Source organism: Humulus lupulus, chromosome 6 (genome assembly GCF_963169125.1).
Source record: "Humulus lupulus chromosome 6, drHumLupu1.1, whole genome shotgun sequence".
In the NCBI taxonomy this organism is placed as follows: Eukaryota; Viridiplantae; Streptophyta; class Magnoliopsida; order Rosales; family Cannabaceae; genus Humulus; species Humulus lupulus.
Window position 1 is genome coordinate 17,757,149 of NC_084798.1, and position 7,542 is coordinate 17,764,690.

Genomic DNA, 7,542 nt, shown 5'->3' on the forward strand with positions numbered 1-7,542 from the left:
GTAGCTTATTGGGTAGTACATTGACTATTTGTTTATTTTTAAGTATTGGAGAGCTTTAATATTTAAGTACTGTTTGTCTCTATAAGACAATATTGGATTTTTTTTAATTGTACACATATAAATATAACTTTTTGGGTGGTTTAACATTAGAGTATTTTTATAAAAAAAGTTGTCAAAAATGATATGGATGAGAAAGAAAATAAAAAATTATATTTTTGGATGATTTGGAGATGTTAAGCTACAAATAGAGTAGCCACTATTGGAATTGTTCTTAAGAGCATTTCCAATGAGAGTTGCCTTATATGTAGCTGCTTACTGACAAGTGAGTCCCTATGTAGACATTTAGTAGCTTTTTAACAAAGATTGTCAAGCAAAGTTGCCACTGCTTGGCAACGTTGCTTATTGTTTAAAAAAAAAAAATTATAATTGACTACTTTTAATATATAATTTTGAGAGGCAACTTCCACAGTTGCCTCCCTTGCATATGCTCTCTAAATGAAAGACAATTGCAATGACAAAGTGTATTGCAAATAGTACTGTTATATATACATTATTTTTTTTACAAATTTATATAATATACAACTTCTCAGTATATATAATTAATTATATATATAATTTTATTTTATTCAACTTTTTATTTCAGGCCAATACATTCCAAGGTTTAGGGTTCATAACTACTACAAAAATTATCAATATAATTTAGTGTGGTTTGTTTGGTTTGGGGTTTTATTAATGTAGGAATGAGAATTGTGTGATTGGTTCGCGATTGGAAAACTGTATTTTTGAAAAGTGGATTCTGAAATGAAAATCTGAATTTAGTGACTAAAATCATGTTTTTGAAAATGTGATTGGTTCAATGTCAGTAAATTGTTTTTGAGTTTTAAAAAATTAAATCTGTGATTGGTATTAAATTTAAAAATATAACAGAAACTAAAATATGTGGTATTTTGAAAAATAATTTTACAAAACTGAGAAAATAAGTTTTTCTCATTTTCTAAATTATAACACAATATTAAAATTCTGATTAGGATACAATTTTCAAAAACACCATACAAATCATATATTTTAGTAAGCCTGATTTATAGCTATTTTGTGGGCCCCGTATGTTATTTTAGAGGGTGATTTCAACTACTTTAAGTTGTTGATTTTGATACTAAGAGCACTCCCATTCGGTGCTCTACTTCATCCTTTAAAATACCTCCTCAAACCACACATTTTTCTATTTTACCTCTAAGTTTTACATTTTACCGTACATCAGATTCTCTATTTTTTTCTCTATATCATTTAAATATTATATTTTCAAACATTTTTTATTCATTTAAAATATTTTTTATAACTATCAATAATATCCTAATATATTTTAATATTATAATATTGGGTTAAAGGATGAATAGTGTACATTAAATATAGCTTTGTACTGTAGCTATATCTAAAAATATTTGTAAAATACATCATCTAATGTATCCCCATTTTTGTTAGTTTTAGCTATTTTTTACATATTTTGGTAATATAACTCACCCAATGTGAGTGCTCTAAGGGAGTGATTTTAGATACAACTTTAACTTTTTGAAAATTAAAATATAAATAGGCTAACGTAAATTTTAATTAGTAGGTTATTTCTAAAATTAAATTCAAAATAATTTTTTGAAAATAAATAACAATTACACAGAAATAAAAAATAACAATTTTTCGTTTTCTACGAATTCTCAAAATTTAGACTAAATTAAATAAGTCGCACAACTAGTTAAAATACAATATCACAAACTAATCAATAATTACAAAAGCTGAAATATTATTTTCAAATATTTCTTTTTAAATCAAATTCAAAATCCAATTATTTTATTTTCAAATCATAAACCAATCACACCTTAATCCTTTTTATAAATTCTAAAGTCACTCAAAGCTTTATACCAAACACACTCAAGAAGCTATTCATCTTAATTATATTGTTTTTATATTTATTACTACAGTCCAATATATAACATGCTCATTTATTAGCATTTTATATATTACCAAGTAATATCTAGGCCATTATGATTTGGACTAAAATTTTGAGGAAAATAAAAAAAATTATGGACATTTTACATTAAGATCATACTTGCATTTTTTTTAGTAGGGTTTATACTTTTTTTAGACTCTATGTTTTGTCACATAATTTGTTTAGACCCTGTATTTTAACAAATTATTTTTTGGACCCTATATTTTGTAAAATAGTTAAAATAAAACCCTAAACTCAATTTTGATGAAGAAAAAATTGAATATAACAACACAATTTTTAAGCAGAATGATTTTATTTTTGTTTGGAATTGTTAGTTTGATAAATTATTTGTAATTTTAGTTGAAAAAACATTGATCAAAATCCGGTTTAGAGTTCTATTTTAACAATTTTACAAAATATAAAATCTAAAAAATAATATGTCAAAACATAAGATCCAAAAAAGTATAAACATTTTTAGTATTATTGTTTGAACTTCATCAAATTTATGGTTGCTATTAGAGATGGTAATTGTAAAAATTATTATTTTTAATATATGCATGTTAAAAAAATTTATGACGTTCTTATTATCTTGATAGACGTTGCTTTCGAAATCACAAATAGCGAAAAGAATCTAGTTTAAAAAATTACGAGAAAACTCATTTTTATAATAGTGTTTGCTGATATTGTTTTTTTATTAGTAAAGTTATAATTTTTTTCTCTAAAAAATATATATTTTAACATTTTTTGTTTGACAAATAACACGTTTTTATAGAAAGTGATAATGACTTGTCATATTAGTCGACAAATAATAATAAAAAAGGTATAAAGTGATTAATATCCCTAACATTATTCGAACAAGCATAGTCACATGTTTTGGATCGATTCTCTTGTTTTCCCTGTAGATTAGATATATAGTTCCAATTATTTTTCATCTCTATATATTAATCTACTGAATTATCTAAAAAAAGTGCTTTTTTATATTTGAAAATTATATATTTGGAAACTACATTGAGAATAATATAGATCTCAACTAAAAAGAAAGCTAGCATAATATTTTTGGCATTATTCCCTCTTCTATGCCATTAGTGTCTTGAAGAAAAAAAACAACTCAAATATGAGGGTTTAAAAAGTACCTTATTCTCTGTTATATATCGTATCAATATAGAATTTGTATCAACTATATCCTACAATCACAAACCAACCAAAGATACTTGAATGATATATAGTTTAATAATTAATTAGTATCCAAAACTAATTAAAACAAGAATATTATCTTAAGCACATTTGGTGCTAGTTGTGTTAGTGTTGTAAGCAGTACATGTAAGTGTTTTCTTGATCAATCTAACTTCATAATATTTTGTTGAGTAGTTTTTTAATCTATCCAACTTCATATATATTTGTTTATGAGAAAATCTCAACTGTCAATTTGTTTATGGGTTTTTCATTGCATGAGAAGTTTTTGTTAATCTATCCAACTATGCATGATATAAGTTAATTTAGGTTATTCATTGCTCATACATGGGATTCTAAGTGCTTACATATTTTTTCCTAACCATTCATGTCATATGTATACACAAATATCTTTGTATTTATATAGCTTGGATGATCTTGCCATATGCTTATCCTTGTTTTCCTTATAGTTAGGATCAACAACCAAGATCGGACATCCTTCCTTGTTGAGATGATCGATCTTCCCACTTTATGTATTACTCTGATACAAAAATATATTTATTGCAATAGAAACCAAATACAATTCTAGACAAAATATTACAAAAGATAAGATGATTGATAAAAGAAGTATTACAACATAATTGTAAAACATACAAGTAAATAAAAAAGATGATGATAAATAGAAAGAAAATATAGAACTCAAAACAAAATAGTACAAGTACGAACAAAAAGAAGAATAAAGCATAAACAACAAGAATACTCGTACACTCACACATCCTTAAGTGTAGAGTAGTGGGGATCATCAACTTGACCAAGGTTCAAGACCTTTGTCAAAAAACTTTTTTTCCCTATTTTCTAAGCACTAAGAAAACTCTCAAATGGAAATAGCTATATGGAATTATCAAGTTTTTTGATGAATTTCTAGATAAGTGCTCTAGAGCATAGAAATTGTGTGTCTTACAAGTGAGCACTAGACTCCTATTTATAGAGTTTTGAGTCACATTTTGAATTCAAATTCCACAAACCCCCTTGGTTGTTACTTAGGGTTGAACATTTGACCCGCAAAACCCGTCCGACCCACAACTCAAAAACCCATTTTTTGGCAAAACTTGCGGATTCGGGTTAAATCCAGCCCGAACCCGACATGAGTAGGGTCGGGTTTGGGTTTTAAAATTTGCTTGTCATGGGTTCGAGTTTAGACCCGAAACCTAATTAAAAGCTTAATTTTTTTTAAAACTTTTTTTTTACATTCATCATCTTCATATCATTCAAAGAACCCTAAGACTCTAAGTAACCCCCTGACCCTCCTTTCTCTCTCTCGGCCTGCCTGCCCTCCACCGTTGCACTTCCGCAGCTAAAGCCCACCGACCAACCACCACATGCAAGCCCTCCCCCGCCCAAGCTCAGCCAGTCAGCTCGTCAGCGAGCCCGACCCCTCTCGGCACTCAGACTCCGCTCAGCACCACACACGGCCGTAGGTTCCCTCTGCCCGTCAGCGAGCTAGTCAGCTCCGCCCCAACCTCGCCAGAAGCCAAGTGTCCCCGACCCCGACCCTTCTCGGCTCTCAGGCTCCTCTCAACAAGCAGAAATCTCCTCTCCTCCGGTTACGGTTCGGTTAATGTTTTCCTTTTCTCTTTTTTTTTTATTAATATATAATTATATATTATACTATATATAATAATAATTATATATTATACTATATATAATTATATGTAACATAATTATACATGTGATTTATTATACAATTGTGAATTGTATTAATATGTGTTGAGGACATAGCTTTTTTATGTGTTTTCCTAATATTTTTTTATGTGATTTATTATACAATTTTATTAATATGTTATTCATTAAAATGTTAATCAACATTACATAATTAATCATACTAATATTCTTTTTTGTGATATCCAATTCATGTCTATTTGTTTGTTAATATTAAATTAGGTTGACAATTCATGTCTATTTTATAGAGTTTGATCTTAATTTTGTTAGAAATTTATCTAAGAGTTATTGAGAAATTGACAATTTTTTTTTGTTGATTTACAGATTAGAGAGAAATCATACTAGTATAAAGTAAAGTCAGTATTTCTACTTTGAAACTTGAGGTAAATCTATTATCTTTGTTATATTTGATTATAATATAAATATATAGGCTTGTCTGAATGTGTGCTCCCTGTTGTAGTGGATATTAGGTTTGTGTGTGCTGCTCTTTTGTAGTGGATTATAAGTTTAAATTGATTAAATTAATTCAACAAAGTAGATATGACATGTAGAGGTAAATTATAGGGTATAATGATGATTTTGTGGTGAAAATGTGTGCAAAAATTTGGTAAAATTTGGCATTTTAAGGACCCGGGGACAACACAGGTTCAAGAGGAGAGGAGCGTGGCTTGTTGGGTGGCTGGGCCAGGTGTTCAAGCGGCTGGGAGGCTGCTGGGCAGCTAGGCTTGGTTGGGCAGGGGCAGAATTGGGCCAGGCGGGCTTGGAGGGAGCTGGGCCGAAAGGGTTGGCTGGCATGGAACAGGTTGCTGGTGGGGTGCATCAGGCGGGTGGACTAATGGAGCTGCTGGGGCAGGCCCACGGTGTAGGGCAGAGGCTAGCTAGGCCACGGGCTTGGACCTGGGGAGGTTGGCGTTGGGTCTGGAGTTGGCTGGAGGTTGTGACGTCCCTAAGGTAGGGTACGTCTGCCACATACTCGTAATTGCAGGGTTTACGAGTATGTTAGGCACTTGACCAAATAAATTAAATAAAATGATACTAAGAAATACATAAAAATTTAAAACTTTTATATAAACTTATTAATAGAAATTATTACACGCATGAATACTTTAAGTTTAATGTAGCAATATGAAAAACCCTAAACCACTATTGCATTGCTACTGAGTCCGTGCTCCACAAATTGCTCAACATCTATAGCCACACCTAGAAAAATGTTGGAAAATAACATAATGAGCTAACGCTCAGTAAGCAAATCTCATGCATACACATACACATGAATGTCGTGAGTTTGAAGTACACATATACTAATATGCTGATTTATATACTTATGCATTACCTTTATTGCTCATGCACTTTCAAACTTTACTTTAATGCTCTTTCTTTCACTCACATTTTTATGGGCCCAATTTCACTAGTGCACACTGTTTGATTCGGCCAATGCCTGCAGGGCTTGTTACACATATCATATAGAATCCCATGGGTTATCCTCCGGCTAGTCATCATCGCAGCTAGGCTCATCATAACACTCACTTCATCATTGCCATAGCTACCATACTTATTACACATATGGAGGAGAAAGACGAGAACATGACAAACATATCTGAATGGTCAACTCTGACCTAGCCCACACTAGTGGTGTAACGCCCTGGATAGCCAAGACCGTTACACTATGTGTTTATAAAGTCCTAGACTTGCTAATCAAGTCATTTAATTAAAAACGTGTTACTGAAACTAGAAAAGTACTAGGGTTAAAATGTTTTGGTCTCAAAAGTCACATTTTTCATAAAGAAATATTTCTTGTTTACACGGGATCCCAAAAATGTTAAGTTTGAAACTGTTTACAAAAGATTCAAGGACTAAATACAGTATTAGCCATATTAAGGCAAAACAGACAATTAGACAATCTCTGTCCTGATCCACTCCTCAGTCATGGCGACCGAACAGCTAGCTATGCACATTCCACCCCGCAGCCCTCCATCTCAGGATTGGTCCAACTTTCCTTTGCCCTTACCTGCACCATGTAGCACCCGTGAGCCAAGGCCCAGCAAGAAAACACAACAACAGAGCATAAGCAATTAACAGACAAATCAATATCTCATATTGCATCACATATTCTTAACCATATCAACATTCAGAATAGTCAAGTATTCAGCATACTAAACATATCAATTTATAGCATACACCAAATCACATATGATAACTAGGGTTAGCGCCCTTAGGCCGCACCCTCCGTTATCCCACTGACTCCAGCCCGCTTAAACCGAGCTCAGTGAATATTAAGCTGTCCTCGGATACCAGTGGCCAAGCCGCGCCCTGTGTGCAAATATTGTGTACGGCACCCTTAGGCCGCTAACACATGTCCCATGGCATAATACCATCATTGACATAATACAAATATCGGGAGCACTTAGTCCCATCACAAACATATAACCGGGTGCAGTTTTCTTACCTTTCGATTCGCTAGCTTTGATCACTTGACTCCTTGAGCACGATCCCTCTCGAGCCCTAGCGCTCACCTAATCACAACCAAAGGTCAAAGTCATCACCAAACCTCAAGTCCAAAACCTAGCCTCGGGACCCATCCCGAGCCCCCGGGAAGTCCTAGTTTCACCAAACAAGGTGGTGGAATCGAACCCCGAACCCTTGGTCAAAAACCCTTGGAAATAACCCTAAAATAC